At 39.1% G+C, this 16,050-nt stretch overlaps 1 protein-coding gene and 1 pseudogene across 5 annotated transcripts in view; one reads left to right on the top strand and one right to left on the bottom strand.

Annotated features, from left to right (window-relative positions):
- The window catches only part of Ark2n (arkadia (RNF111) N-terminal like PKA signaling regulator 2N), an 85,583-nt gene that overhangs the window by 1,185 nt on the left and 68,348 nt on the right, over positions 1–16,050 (top strand). The gene's annotated exons all lie outside the window — the stretch shown is intronic.
- On the bottom strand, positions 11,006–12,938 carry LOC114092967 (elongation factor 1-beta pseudogene; annotated as a pseudogene).

Genomic DNA, 16,050 nt, shown 5'->3' with positions numbered 1-16,050 from the left:
CGTGGCCTTGGAGAAAGGGCTGTCATAGGATTGGTGCTGCCTGCCTCTGGACGCTTCCAAGACTGTCCGACGGCAGATGCCAGAAATCAGTGGGAGAGATAAATCCAAAGTTGTCCTCTTCTTGGGAGTTTGCGATTTTCTTTAAAAGCAGGCTGGAACGTAAACTGACGATCCCCCGTTTAAAAATTTCTTGTCTTTCTTGATTTCCCAGGGTTTTCTATTCCTTTCCATAGTAGCATTTCATACATTTTTCTTACTGTCTGATTTGTGTATCGTACCGATTATCTAGCAGTCCCTATTGGAACTGTAGGTCATTCATTCTTTCTTTTAAATTGCTCTGTCCTGGTTCCAAAAGAAGAGATGCTTCTCAGGTTGAAGGAAGAGAGGGTTTTACTGGCTCTCTTAGATCCTTCACTGCTTGGCAGTTTATGCTTAAGTATGCTTTTCGGATTTTGCCTGAGCTTTTGCTTGCAAAATCCTTCCACCCAGTTGGATGAAAATCCCACTGATGATGCTTTATCAAGGTTGGACTTCTTAATTACAAATGCATCTGGCAGTTTTGCTTAGGTTATTATTGTGTAGTATCGCTGGGCATATGCTAACTAATAGTTTGAATCACTCCCTTCTCTTGGGATATTTTAAGGGTGGAGGCTATTAACTTTTTAAGGTAGTTTTGCTGATCCTGGCAATATGGATTTCTCCAGTAATCAGAGCATTGCCTTTTGGTTTAACAAGCATTTTTACAGACCAACAGGATAATTGTTACCTGGTGTCCTGAGGAATCACAATGATAATTTATTTTTTTTTTTAGTAGAAAGTATTTTGGCTGATTAATATGCCCAATACAATGTCTGCTAGAGTGCCTTGTGTACAGTAAATATAAAGTTATGAGTTATATTTGATTCCAGGTAACTAAGATTGAATTCACTGCAGTGAGCTGTATGCTACTTTAAAAAGAACCTGAATGAAATTTTTAGGCAGATTCATTAAATGAGAATTAAAAACACTTTAAAAATTTATAAGTCAGTCCCCCTCCCCCCTTTTTTCCTCCACCGCTACTGGGGATAAACACAGGCCTTCCTGCTTGCTAGGTAAGCACTCTAGCACTGAGCTACATACCCAACTCTTGCTTTTTTTTTTTTTTTTTTTTTTGGTGGTACTAGGGATTGAATTCAGTGGTGCTTTACCATTGAGCTACAGTCGTTTTTATTTTGAGACAGAGTCTCCCTGAATTGCTGAGATTGGTCTAGAACTTGTGATCCTCCTCCTGCTTCAGCCTCCTAAATAGCTAGGATGACAGGCATGTACCACTATGCTTGGCTTAAATCTGGTTCCTCTAGAGTGCTTTTCACTAACACCTTTATTCTTTTTTTTTCAGTACCGGGGATTGAACTGGGGGGACACTCGACCACTGACTGGGCCACATCCCCAGCCCTTTTTTGAATTTTATTTAGAGACAGGGTCTCACTGAGTTGCTTAGTGCCTCACCATTTCTGAGGTTGGCTGTGAACTCACAATCCTCTTGTCTCAGCCTCCCTAGCTTCTGGGATTACAGGCATGCGCCACTGTGCCCAGCTCAAACCATATGTTTTTTTATAATGTTAACATATAGTTGTAAAGATCAGAATAAGTGTTTAGGTCTGAAAGGCAAGGAGAAACTTCAAGGTACTTAAAAGACCAACTAAATCAGAATTTTTGTTATCAGGGATTGAACCCATTGGTGCTTAACCACTGAGCTGCATTCCTGCCTTGTTTTATTTTTTTATTTTGAGACAGGGTCTGGCTAAGTTGCTTAGGGCCTTGCTGAGTTGCTGAGGCTGTCTTTGAACTTGTCCTCCTGCTTCAGCCTCCTGAGCTGCTGGAATTACAGGTGTGCATGAGTCTGGCCTAAATCAGATTTTTAATGGGGATTTTTTTTTTCCCTGAACCTTTTTGTGGAAAATAGGGTGGACTGGATTTTGAAACTGGAACCTTACTCCCCATTGTTGGCTTCATATTAAATTCATAGTGTGCTTGTTTGTTATGTTACTCACCAATTCAGTTTATATTACTCTTTCATCCATTTATGTGAGAGTTACTGTCATAAAACTGTTTTATAGTTTTTATGATTTATTCAAGACCCATGTATTGCTGGGCACTGTGGTGCACATCTGAATCTTGGGAGGCTGAGGGAGGAGGATTTGCAAGATTGAGGCCAGCCTGGGCAGTGTAGCAGATCCCTTTCTCAAAAAGGAGTGAAACCCTGTCTGAAAACAAAGGTGCTTAAGGGTGTGATTGTGGACATCTTTAATCCCAGCTGCTCAGGAGCCTGAGGCAGGAGGATTGCAAGTTCAAGGCCAGCCTCTGCAACTTGTCAAGACCCTGCGTCAAAAATAAAACAGGCTGGAGATGTGGCTCAGTGGTTAAGCACCTCTGGGTTCGATGCCTGGCACCACAACAAAACAAATCAAAACGAAACAATGTCAAGGGGCTGGGTTTTTTTCTTGGTGGTACAGCACCCCAGGGTTCAGTCCCTAGTATCCTCTTCCCACCAAAAAACCCATATAAAGATAAATTCAGCTTTAGGTTATAATTTAATGCAGCTCTGCTAGAACTGTATGCTAATGTATTTCTGTCAAAGGTTGTTTGCTTTTAATATTTATATTGACTTTAGACTTTAAAAATCTCTTCACTGTATGACTAGCAACTTCTTTGTGATCTGCAATGTTATGTTTTTTTTTTTTTCCCTTTTGGTAGTGGAACTGAGCCCAAGTGTGCTTGGCAGCTGAACTACATCCCCAGGCCTTTTTTATTATTTTGAGACAAGGTCTCACTGAGGTGGGTAGGGCCTTGCTAAATTGCTGAGGCTGACCTGAACTTGTGATCCTCCTGCTGCAGCTTCCATAGTTGCTGGTATTAAGGCTTGTGCCACCTTGCCTGGCAAGTATTTTTTATTCTGTGGTTCTGAGAATCAAACCTTTAGCCTTGAGCTTTGAGCTTACTAGGCAGATTTTTTAAAGTTTGGAACTGGTATATTTTTAGAGACCCAAAACTTACATATGGTAACTTTGGTAAATTATCTTAGACTGTTTTCATTTTCTTGCATGTAACTAGGGACATGAAAATAATGTTATGTTGTGTTTGCTGAATTGACAATGCTTGAAACACCTATAACAGATTTTTTTTTTTTTTTTGTGGTGCTGGGGGTTGAACCCAGGGCCTTGTGCATGTGAGGCTAGTTATAATTGTGTAGGCAAAATGAAGTAGACATATAATAACTTGAGTAAAAGGTTGTGAGACTATAGAAGGGGTAATAGCTATTGAGAAAGCACAGAAGACTAAATATTCATGTGGAACCTCTTTTATTTTCACAGCACTAATTTATTGATTCCCTGTTGTGTGCCAGTAGTGCTGTAGTTGCAAAAGCTGTGGAGGAAATTAAGACCCAACAAGGTCCTGGTGCTTCTGAAACTTCAACATTTAAACCTGAGGTTTGAGATAGGTTTCTGGATGACATTCCAGTCTAATGAACAGACTAGGCAAAGTCATGAATATCAAGCTTTTTGAATTAGTCTTGTTGGGCGAGTGCCTTGAATTTTCAGAGGGGTGGATAGGATAGATAGAGGTAGGGCCTTGTAAAAGGAAGGAGCGGGGTGAAATGAAAAGATGTACTTCAGTCTGCTAACAAGTTTGAATTTTCTTCTTTTAGTGAAGAAAAACTCAGGTGGTATATGAAGGATGAGATAGGCCTTTTTTTTTTTTTTTCCCTTGTACCAGGTATTGAACCCGGAGCACTTAACAACTGATCCACATCCCCAGACCTTTTTTATATTTTATTTAGAGACAGTGTCTCACTGAGTTGCTAAGTGCCTCCCTCAGTTGCTGAGGCTGGCTTTGAACTCGGGATCCTCCCGTCTCAGCCTCCTAGGCTTTAAAAAGTAGAAATTGTACTGCTCCTGTTTATATATAGGATGTGTATGTGTGTGTGTCTGTGTGTCTGTCTGTCTCTCTCTAAAATTATATATATATACTTTAAAAAAAAAATTTGGTGGTGGTTGTTGCTGGGGATTGAACCCAGGGCTATGCACATGCTAGGCAACTTCTCCTATCACTGAAGAACACCCAAGCTCAGGTCTCATTTACTTATTTTGGGTTTTTGTTTTGGTACTGGAGATTGAACCCAGGGGTGCTTAACCACTGAGACACATCCCCAGCACCTTTTATTTTTTATTTTGAAACAGGTCTCAGTTGTTTAGGGCCTCACTAAATTGCTGAGGCTGGTTTTGAATTTGTAATCCTCCTGACTCAGCCTCCCCAGTTTCTGAGATCATATTCATCATCATGTCGGTTTAGTTGGATTCATGATCACCAGATTAAAGAAATTTAATAATCTCCCACCCCCTACTGCATAATGGATTGAACCCAGAGAGATGCTCTATCACTGAACTATATCTCCAGTACCCTTTCCCCCTGCTTTTTAAAAGACAGGCTAGCTAATTTGGTGAGGCTGGCATTGAATTTGTGATTCTCCTGCCTCAGCATCCCCCGTAGCTGGAATTAGTCATGTACCACTTCGTCCCAGTATTCTTTATCTTTAATCCCACCCACTTTCCTTATTCTTTTAAAACTTTTAGTGAGCTTAAGGGAAAGAAGCAAGTGTTTTCTTCTGTGTGGGCAGCTTCTCTCATAAGAGGTGGGATTGATGTTTAGTCAGTCAGTTTTTATACTCAGCCTACGGGGCCTTGTAAAAGGAAGAAGCGGGGTGAAATGAAAAGGTGTTTTGCTTGTTTTAAATCTATTCCTTAACTGCTAGGAGTGGAAACATTTTGTATATACTATAAACATTTATCAGAACATATTAGTAACAGCTGAGAATAGTAAAAATGATTTTAAAATACTTCATTTTTTGTGGTGCTGGGAATTTAACCCCAGGACTTTGTACGTGCTAGGTGAGCACCCTACCACTGAGTTATATCCCCAGTCCTAAAAATATTTTAAAATAACCAATGACTCATAGTCTATTGGTTTTCTTATTTAGAATTTGTGCTTTTAATTTACAGTGTTTGTTATAAATTTTGTTTTTCATGTCTTTATTCAAAATAAGGAAGCTCATTTCTATTTGCTTAGGCTATCACTTAAAATAGTTGGTAAATGGTGCAGATCTCTAAGTTATTAACTGGACTTATTTATTAGTGTACTTTAATTATACAGAATAATGGATTTCATGGTGGCATAGTCATACATGCAAATAACATAACTTTGATCATATCTATTCCTCAAAAAGGAATACTTTAAAAAGTTTTTTTGTGAGTACTGGACATTCTGTCCCTGAGCTACATATTTGTTGCGCCCCACCCCCCACCCCCCTTTAAAATGTTTTTTTTCTTTTTTGCCAGCGTGGTGGTGCACTTCTGTAATCCCAGGGGCTTGGGAGGCGGAGGCAGGAGGATTGTGAGTTCAAAGCTAGCCTCATAAACTTAGTGAGGGCCTAAAGCAACTTAGAAAGACCTTGTCTCTAAATACAATGTAAAAAAGGGCTGGGGATATGGTTCAGTGGTTAAGTGCCCCTGGTTTCAATTTCTTATTCCAAGAAAAAACAAATTTATTTTTCCTTTTTGAGATAGGGTCTTGTTGAATTGCCTAGATTGACCTTGAACTTGTGATTCTCCTGCCTCAGCATCCCAAAATACTGTGATTATAAAATTGGGCCACTCTGACCTACAACATTTTTCTTAAATGGGTCTCTAAAAGCTTAAAAGAATAGGACTGGAGACTTGAATGTGAATGTTCTTTTTTATACTGCCCATTCATTCCCAAAATATTCTTTTTTGAGGAGAGGGTAACCAAGATTGAACCCAGGGATGTTTTACACTGAGCTATATCCCCAACCCTCTTTACCTTTTGAGAAAGGGTCTCCCCAAGTTGCTGAGTCTGGCCTCAAATTTGTGATCCTCCTGCCTCAGCCTCCCGAGTTCCTGGGATTACAGCCATGTGCACTGCACCAGCTCCAAAATACTTTTTTCCTACCTGAAAATCAAGTCCACATTTTAGTTAATCAGTTCTGATTAGAGCAATAAAATTAAATCTGTTAAATTTATGTATTGGGAACTGAGCACAGTGTTGTATACTTACTACTGAGGAGGCTGAGGCAGGAGAATTGCAGATTTGGGGTGAATCTGGGCAATTTATCAAGACCTTATTTCAAAATAAAATTTAAAAGGGGGTCTGGAATGTAGCTCAGTGGTAGGGCACCCTTGGGTTCAAATTTACTTATAATAGTTATTCCTAAGAAAGATATAAACTATGGTAGTCTAGTTATTAAATTTTTATTAGTATGGTTAATACTTGAGAAACAAGCTACTGACCAAAGAAATCAGAAGTTATCTTTTTACTGTGTTGTCTGGGTTTTAAAAAAATAAGTTTCCTGATGTCTAGAGTCACTATTTTGTTAAGTTCCTTATAATTAGAGAAGAGTATTGTTGGGGATAGGGAAGTTGGGTGTGGACTAAAACTCTAGGAAAACAGGATTGTTTTCCTTTCTGTATTAAGAACAAAAACTTCATGCAGTCAAGTTTTAAGCAGTATCCTGCCTGCCTTAGTTTAAACATAAACTAAAAACATAGCATAGAAACAGGTTTTCTTTTTTATCCAGTGCTAAGGGTTGAACTCAGGGCCTCCACATGCTAGACAAGAGATGAAAGTTTTATTTGTTTTTGTTTTTTGGTGGTACTGGGGATTGAACCTAGGAGCACTCTATCACCCAGCTATATCCCTCGCCCTTTCTATTTTATTCTGAGGCAGTCTTGCTAAATTGCCCAGGCTTCTCGGGTGCTATGGTGCAGGCCTGTAATCCCACTGGCTCAGTAGTCTGAGGCAGGAGGATCACAATTTCAAAAGCCAGCCTCAGCAATTTACTGAGCCCTAAGCAATTTAGTGAGACTCTGAATCAAAATAAAAAGGGCTGGGCATGTAGCTCAGTGGTTAAATGCCCCTGGGTTCAATCCCCAGTACCAAAAACAAAAAGCAAAACAAAACAAAACAAAAATATTTATATTGCCCGGGCTGGTCATAAGCTTGAATTCCTCCTGTTTCAGCCTCTTCAGTAATTGGAATTACAGGCGTGTGCCATTGTGCCCAGCTGAGAAGCATGTTTTGAAGTCAACATTTGGCAGGGTGGGCAGTACCAGGGATTGAACTCAGGGGCACTCGACCACTGAACCATATCTCCAGACCTGTTTTGTACTTTATTTAGAGACGGGGTCTCACTGAATTGCTTAGGGCTTCACTAAATTGCTGAGGCTGGCTTTGAACTCTCTATCCTCCTGTCTTAGCCTCTGGAGTCACTGGGATTATAGGCATTCACCACTGCACCTGGCTTGAAGTCAGCATTTTATTAAGTGTTTCCCATTGTTTTTTCTTCTGCAATCCACTAAGCAATTTGTTGTATATGTACAGTGGATAGATTTTTAGCAATTTGTCTTGGGGACTTCAGGTTCCAACATTTGGTGACCCTTCTTTATGTGAATTGTTTTCTGAGGGAGATAGAAAATGACCAGAACAGAAATCTTGGAGAAATTTAGACCCTATATCTTAAATTATTTTTGATTTACACTAATTTTTTTGAGTAATGGGTAACTCACCTTTTTTTTGCACTTAGTAACTTATGTGGATTCTTATTTGATGTTAGTTTATTCACAGTCCCCGCGCTGGGCCAGGTACATGCCAGAAGTGGTAGTATCTTCAGTAATAAGTGATTTGAGCAACCATTATCACTTTTGGCCTATTTATAGGGCTTTAATCAGTGGAGAAAAGATTGGCTGGCAAGCAAGCAAAGCTGCTCTCTTTTCATATTTTCAGTCTCACAATTTATATTTCAGGTTCTCCATTGGCCTAATCCAGCATATATTACTGTGGACAGATTCATTTAGCTTTATTTATTTTAGCATTTCCTTATGTTGGCCAATTTATATTGTTATATTGTATGCATATACAAATATGTAATAACATCCAATAACTACTATATACAACTATAATCCACGAGTAAAAAAATGGAGAAAAAAGGAAAAAAATACAATTTTTAAGCATTTTTTCTTTCTTTTTTAATGTCTGTATTTTTAGTTGTAGATGGACACAACACCTTTATTTATTTATCTATGTGATACTGAGAATCAAACCCAGGGCCTCACACCTGCTAGGCAAGCGCTCTACCACTGAGCCACAACCCCAGTCCTTAGCATTTTCTTTATGTACTCTAACCCTTTAAACCTCTTCTCAGTCATTTTCTTTCCTGTTCCCCTTGCCCCTTTTAGTACTAGGAATTAAACCCAGAACGTCATGCATGAGTTCTTTACCATTGAGCTACACTCCCAGCCCTTTTAATTTTGAGACTGGGTCTCACTTTATTGCACAGGGTGGCTTCCAACTTCACGACCTTCTGCCTCCTTCCCGAGTAGCTGGCATTTCAGGTCTGTCATTGGGCTGGGCTCAATTACACTTCGTTTTCTAGTACTGAAGTTTGAACCCAGGATCACTCCGTCACAGAGCTATACCCCCAGCCTTTTTATTTTTTATTTTGAGACAGGGTCTTAATAAGTTGTAGAGGCCTGCCTTGCACTTGCAATCCTCTGCCTTATCTACTGAGTAGCTATGATTATATGTTTGGCCACTGAGCCCAACACAAAATTGTTTTCAAGTATTGGTGCTTATATAAAGTAGTAGTTGCCTCTCAGTGGTAGAATGTTTTGCCTGGGGTGTGTGAGACCCTAGGTTCAATCCCCAGCACTGGGGGGAAAAAAGTACTAGTAGTCAATTAAATAAGTTAATGTTTATATATAGATATTAGAAAAGAGGACCCCCCCCTCCAATATTTCAAAAGATTCAGAAACTTGGAGTTTATTGGCCAGCCTCAGCAACTCAGTGAACCCTAAACAATTTAGGCATAAGCAATTTAGTGAGACCCTATCTCAAAAAATAAAAAGGGCTTGGTGTGATAATCCCAGTGGCTTGGGAGGCTGAGGCAGGAGGATCACCAGTTGAGAGCCAGCCACAGCAAATATAAAAAAGGGCTGGATATGTGGCTCAGGGGTTAAGTGCCCCTGGGTTCAATCTCTGGTACCTGCCTCCCCTCTCAAAAAAGTGTTTGCTTTATGGTGTAGGACAATATTACATTACATAGAATCAGTATGATTTCTCATAGAGTAACTTCTCTTTGATTTTATTTTTCTCCATAAAACATAAGACAAAAAGTGACACAGTTGCTAATAGCCTAGTAAAGCTGTTTCCTTACTAGAATACTGTAAATAAAGTGACTGCATATTTATGCATAAAGCAGCAAAATCAGATACCATAAAATTAAATATCTTAAGCCACATGGCACAAGAAAGAATAGGGTAAAAGTAGTATCTTGTTAAATAGCAAAAGAAAGTCCCCTCCCCTCAAGATCTAAGGAGAGAATCCATTATATCCATAACTATGAAGTTCCTAAGTATTTTTTTTTTTTTATATACTGAGGAGTAAATCCAGGGGCACTTAGCCACTGAGCCACAACCCTAGCTTTTGTATATTTTTATTTTGAGATAGGGTCTCTCTGAGTTGCTTAGGGCCTCACTAAGTTGCTGAGGCTGGCTTTGAATTGATGTTTCTCTTGCCTCTTAGCCTCCCTAGTCACTGGGATTACAGGTGTGTGCCAGTGTGCCTGGCTACAAAGAGTTTTATTTCATTAGTGGCCATAGTGTTTTCTTTCTTTTTGTGTGTGTTTTTGGTGGTACTGGGAATTGAAACCAGGGGCACTCTACTCTGAGCTACATCTCCGCCCTTTTTATTTTATATTTGAGAAAAGATCTCTCTAAGTTGCTGAGGCTAACCTTGAACTTGTGATCCTCCTTTGTCAGTCTCCAGGGTAGGTAGAACTATGTATGTGCCATCAAGCCCATTTGGTCTTGGCAATTTATTTTCTTTCCTTTTTTTTTTTTTTTTTTTTTTTTGTGGTGTTGGGGATTGAATCCAGGGCCTTATACATGCAAGGCAAACACTCTACCAACTGAGCTATGTCCCCAGCTTTTGATAAGTATTTATTATGTGTTAGGAACTGTGAATGAATGGAATTAACATGATCCTTGTTTTTATGGGATATTATAAGGTAATGGGACTGAGGAGATGAGGAAAACATTTATACAAATAATTTGTTTCTTTTTAAATGCTTTTCTCATAATGTGCAATTTATTTTTCTCTTCCCCCAAGTATAAAATTAATCTTTTTTTCCCCTTATTGTGGTACTGGGGATTGAACCCAGAGATGCTTTAACACTTGTTACATCCCCAGCTTTCTCACCTTTCCTCTTTAAATTTTGAGATAGAATCTCACCAAATTGCCCAGGCTGGTCTCAAGTTTGGGGTTCTCCTGCTTCAGTCCTTGGGCTTTGCCAGGTATGGTAACACATGTCAGTAATCCCAACTATTTGGGAGGTAGACACTGTGGGATAGCAAGTTTGAGGCTGGGTTACATAATTTAGAGAGATTCTGTCTCAAAAAAGGGCAGGGTTGTGGCTTAGTAGAACTAATGTCTAGCAATTTGAAGCCCCGGATTTAATCCCCAGTACTACAAAAATAAAGTAGCATAAAATTCTTGTTTGTGTTTAATCTTTCAAACTTTTATTTAATTACATGGACCCAGGGTGGATTTTAGATCTTCCATGAAAGTAACCATGTCTAGGGATTGTCCTTAGTCCTCTACAGCAGTTATGTGCTCCTCTAACATGTGTGTTCCAACTGTATCATGTTCAACTACACACTATATTTGAAGTTTTTGTTTTTTTCCCAGATTTATATCGGTGCTTTGTAGTTATACATAATGGAGTGATTTGTTATCTATTAGTTCATGCACACAATATAACAGTTAATTTGGCTGCTGTAATTCCCCTGTATTTCCCCTTTCCCTGCCATCCTCCCTGCCCATGGTCAGTTTACTGTACTGATCTCCCTTTGACAGTATTTGAAACTTTAAACTTCATATCCCACCAGAAGTAGTTTTAGAAGTCCCAAACCAAGCTCTCTGTTTGAATGCTTCTGATACACTTCTAATTTTGCCATATCTATGTCATCATCCCAATGTTTCACTTCTAGTGAGAGGGAAGACTTGGCAAGAAGTATAGATTTTTTTGGCTATCTTTGACTGATTCTATACAAGGCATTCTTCCTTTAGCCTCCTGCTGCTTTGCTTATCCTCAGATCCAAAGAGACCAGTATCTTCATCATCTCTACTGTCAGTAGTTCCACATCTTATGTCATCTGTATTGGTAGAGCCACACTTGCCTAAAGCTTTCTTCACAAAAGGAAAAGTCTGGCCTTTTCCTTTTCACAAGTCTTGATGTGCTTATACTGATGTAGGCCATGAAAGAAGTCAACAGGCGATGGGCTGGAAACTGTTTCAAATACTTCCCACATCTGCTCGTAATGACACCTACCCCTCCATGTATCTCTTGTCTGCCAGGGAAATGCTGAGTAACTGGAGGCTGGCAAGATTTTTCATATCTCCAAAACCACAGGCCTTGGCCGTGTATGGGAGCTGGGTAGTAATAGAACGAAACAGTGTAAGAAATCAGTGAGCAGCTCTAAGAACAAAAAGACACTTATTTTTGTTTGCTTTAAAAATTACCTTGATGGTACACACCTATAATCTCAGCAATTCTGGAGGCTGAGGTAGGAGGATGGCAAGTTTGAGACCATACTGGGCATCTTAGTGAAACTGTCTCAAAATATAAAAAGGATTGGGGACATAACTCAGTGGTAGAGTGTCCCTGGGATCAAATAAAGAAAAGAAAACTATCTTTTTTTATACAGTAGACAGTGGAATGTATTTGTGTGCTATGGTCAGAAAAATCAGGTAATAATAGGTGATAATTTTCTTGGGTAGTTATTAGTATTGTGATTCTCCCCTTCCATTATATTTCACAGTACTCTATTTTGATAGCTAGCTTATCTAACACTGTGAAATATTAATAACTTTAAAACTTTTCGAGATATTGGCTAAAATCAGCAGAAAATAGGCACACAATACTGTTTGAAAGCTTTCATCTTTCTTATTTTCATGTTACAATTTGTCTGTTGCTTTCCAGTCTATGTGTTTCCTATCCCTGGTTTTTGGTTTATTTTTTTTATTTAGTTTTTGTTACCAGGGATTGAATCCAGGGGTGCACAACCCTCCACATCTCCATCCCTTTATTTAGAGACAGGGTCTCCCTAAGTTGCTTAGGGCCTCACTAAGGTGCTGAGGCTGGCTTTGAACTTGTGATCCTCCTGCCTCAGCCCCCAAGCTGCTGGGATTATAGGTGTGTACCACTGTGCCTGGCTATTTGTTTATGTTTAAAAAATAAAACTAGATAGAACTTCAAAATGTTTTTTTGGTTGTCTGTTTTTCTTTTTTTTTTTGGTACTGGGGATTAAACCCAGGGACACTTCTACCACTGAACTACATCTACAGGCCTTTTATTTTGTGTTCTGAGAGAGGATCTCACTGCGGAAGTTGTCTTGCTGCAGAAGCAAGAAGCTGGCCTTGAATTTGCAATCTATCTGCGTTAGCCTCCTTAGTAGCTGTGATTATAGGGGTGCACCACTGTGCTGGGCTTGAGCATCTTTTTTTTTTTTTTTTTTTTAAATCATCTAGGTATAAAGTAGGCACAGTTGAGCTAAGGCAAAGTAGCTAAATAAGTGATTTCAGAGACCCACAATTATGGGTGTGTAGCTCAGTGATTAGGCACTTGCCTAGTGTGTGAGAAGCCTTACGTTTAATCCCTAGCACTGCAAAAAGAAAAAGCAAAACAGAAACCTTTTTGTCTCTAAAGATGATTGATTGCTAATGGATTTCTTTTAAAAAATCTTGATCCAATTGAGTATGGTAGTGCATACCTGTAATCCTAACAATTTGGGAGGATGAGGCAGAAGAGTTGCAAGTTTGAGGCTCATCTGGGCAATTTAGTAAGTCCTTATCTGAAAATAAAAATTTAAAAAGACTGGGGTTGTAGCCTAGTGGTAGAGCACCCCTGGGTTAAATCCCCAGTAAAACACACACACACACACTATCTTGGTCTCAACTGATAGGGAAATTGCCACTGCTTTTGAAAAATGAATTCGCAGTTAGCTGGGCATGTTGGCAAACCAGTAAATCCCAGGTACTGGGGAGACTGAGGCTAGCTTGGGCAATTTTGTGAGATCTTATCTCAAAAATAAAAGGGCTGGGGATGTACCTTAGTGTTAGAACACTTCTGGGTTCATGTCTCCAACACTAGGAGGAGAAAAATCTATTAAAAATTGGATTTTGTGTTTTTAGGGAAAACTATGAAATCAGTAGCATAGCTTTTAAATTTATGAAGTGGCTTGGTATTTGTTGTTAATACATAAGTAGAGCGTGCACCCCTGTAATCCCAGGGACTCAGAAGACTGAGGCAGGAGAATTGCAAATTTGTGATTTTTTTTCTTTTTTTGGTATTAGGGATTGAATCCAGGGGTACTTAACCACTGAGGCATACGCCAGCTCTTTTTCTTTTCCTTCCTCCCTCCCCCCCCTCTACTTTTTGAGGCAGGATGTTGCTGAGTTGCTTAGGGCCTTCTAAGGTGCTGAGGCTGGCTTTGAATTTGGGAATCTCCTGTTATAGCCTCCTGAGTCACTGGGATTACAGGTGTGCACCACTGCAGCAGGCGAGAATCAATTTGCTAGGCTAGCCTTGGCAATTTAGTAATACCATATATCAAAATAAAATATATAAAAAATAGGATTGGGGGGTATAGCTTTTACTGGGGGTAAAGTGCTTGTGGGTTCAACTCCCAGTACAGGGTGCAGGGGAAGCCTTAGATTGTACTAATTGAGTCATAGATCCCCCCCACCCCACCATTGTATGAGGGATTGAATCCAGGGGTGCTCTATCACCACGTATATCCCCTAACCCTTTTCAAATTTCATCTTAAGACAGGGTCTTGCAAAGTTGTCCACGGTGACTTCCAACTTGCTTTCTTCATTCTTATAATCCCTAAGTTGCATATCCTGTGGTGTTTTTTTTTTAAAAAAAGATTTATTTATTTTTGTTCTTTTTGTGGTGCTGGTGATTGAACCCAGGGCCTTGTGCATATGAGGCAAGCACTGTACCAACTGAGCTATATCCCCAGCGTTTTTGTTCTTTTTTGGGTATACATGACAATAGAGTGTATATTGACACATTGTACTTACATGGAGTATAATTTATTCTAGTTAAGATCCTACTCTTGTGGTTGTACATGATATGGAGTTACCCTGGTCATGTATTCATATAAAAGAATAGAAGAGTTATGTCCAATTGTTAATTCTACTGTCTTTCTGATTCCCCTATCCCACCCTTCTTTTCATTTTTTTGTCTAATCCAATGAATTTCTATTCTTCCCCTCCCCACACTCCCTTGGTGTGGGTTAGCATTAACATATTGGAGAGAACATTTGGCTTTTGGTTTTTTGGGATTGGCTTATTTCACTTAGCTTGATAGTATCCAGTTCTATCCATGTATTGGCAAATGCCATAATTTTATTCTTCTTTATGGCTGAGATATATATATATATATATATATATATATATATATATATATATATATATATATATATATCACCTTTTCTTTATCCATTCTCCTGTGAAGGTCACTTGGGTTGGTTCCATATCTTGGCTATTGTGAATTGAGCTGCGATTAACATTGATGTGGCTGTGTCTTCGTAGTATGCTGATTTTGAATCCTTTGGGTATAAACCAAGGAGTGGGATCATTGAGTCAAATGGTTGTTCCATCCTAGTTTTCTGAGGAATCTCCATACTGCTTTCCAGAGTGGTTGCACCAATCTGCACTCCCACCAGCAATGTATGAGTGGCCATTTTCCCCCACATGCTTGCCAACATTTATTGTTACTTGTATTCTTTTTTTAAAAAAATATTTTTAAGTCATTGACATTGATTGATTGATTGTCGTGAGAATCCAACCCATTGCCTCACATGTGCCAGGCAGGTGTGCTACCACTGAGCCCTAGCCCCTTGTTACTTGTATTTTTTTTATATTTATTTTTTAGTTGTAGTTGGACACAATACCTTTATTTCACTCGTTTATTTATTTATTTATTTTTTTATGTGGTGCTGAGGATCGAACCCAGGGTCTTGCACGTGCGAGACTAGCTCTCTACTGCTGAGCCACAACCCCAGCCCCTTATTACTTGTATTCTTGATAATTGCCATTCTGACTGGAGTGAGGTGGAATCTTAGTGTAGTTTTGATTTGGATGTCTTTAATTCAGTGGCTGCTATTTTGAAAAAATAATTAATTTGTAAAGCCTTTTATCATTTTTATGTTCTTCTGGGAGGCTCATATTATGTTAATAATGCATCTGTTGGTAAAGTGAGGTAAAGGATAGCTGTTTACTTATAGTAGAGTTTGTCTTTACCATTTTTAAATGGTTTGGGAATTATTAAAATGAACATTTATAACAAATAATCTAACATTTTAAAAATGTCATCATAATGTTTAAAGAATCCAAATATCATAAAGGCTGGGAGTGGTGGCACACACTTGTAATCCCAATGGTTTGGGAGGCTGAGGCAGGAGGATCATGACTTTAAAAGCCAGCCTCAACTATTTAGTGAGGCCTTAAGTAACACAGTGAGACCCTGTCTCTGAATAAAATGCAAAAAAGGATATGGAATGTGGCTTAGTAGTTGAGCACCCCTGAATTTACTCCCCAGTACCAAACAAACAAACCCATCATAAAAAATCTATTTTGATAATTTTTTTTTGCAGTGCTGGGGATAGATTCTAGGGCCTTTCACACCTTAAACAAGTACTGTAGCACTGAGCTACATCCCCAGCCCTAATAAAACATTTATTTAATATTTATTTTTTAGTTGTAGTTGGACGCCATACTTTTATTATTTGTTTTTATGAGGTGCTGAGGATCGAACCCAGGGTCTTGCACATGCTAGGCGAATGCTCTACCGCTGAGCCAAAACCCCAGCCCCCCTAATAAAACATTTTTAAGGAACCAAATGTATAGTCAGGCATGGTGGTGCATGCCTAT

Source organism: Marmota flaviventris, chromosome 16, assembly GCF_047511675.1.
Source record: "Marmota flaviventris isolate mMarFla1 chromosome 16, mMarFla1.hap1, whole genome shotgun sequence".
In the NCBI taxonomy this organism is placed as follows: domain Eukaryota; kingdom Metazoa; phylum Chordata; class Mammalia; order Rodentia; family Sciuridae; genus Marmota; species Marmota flaviventris.
This window is presented reverse-complemented; position numbering and strand designations above follow the sequence as displayed.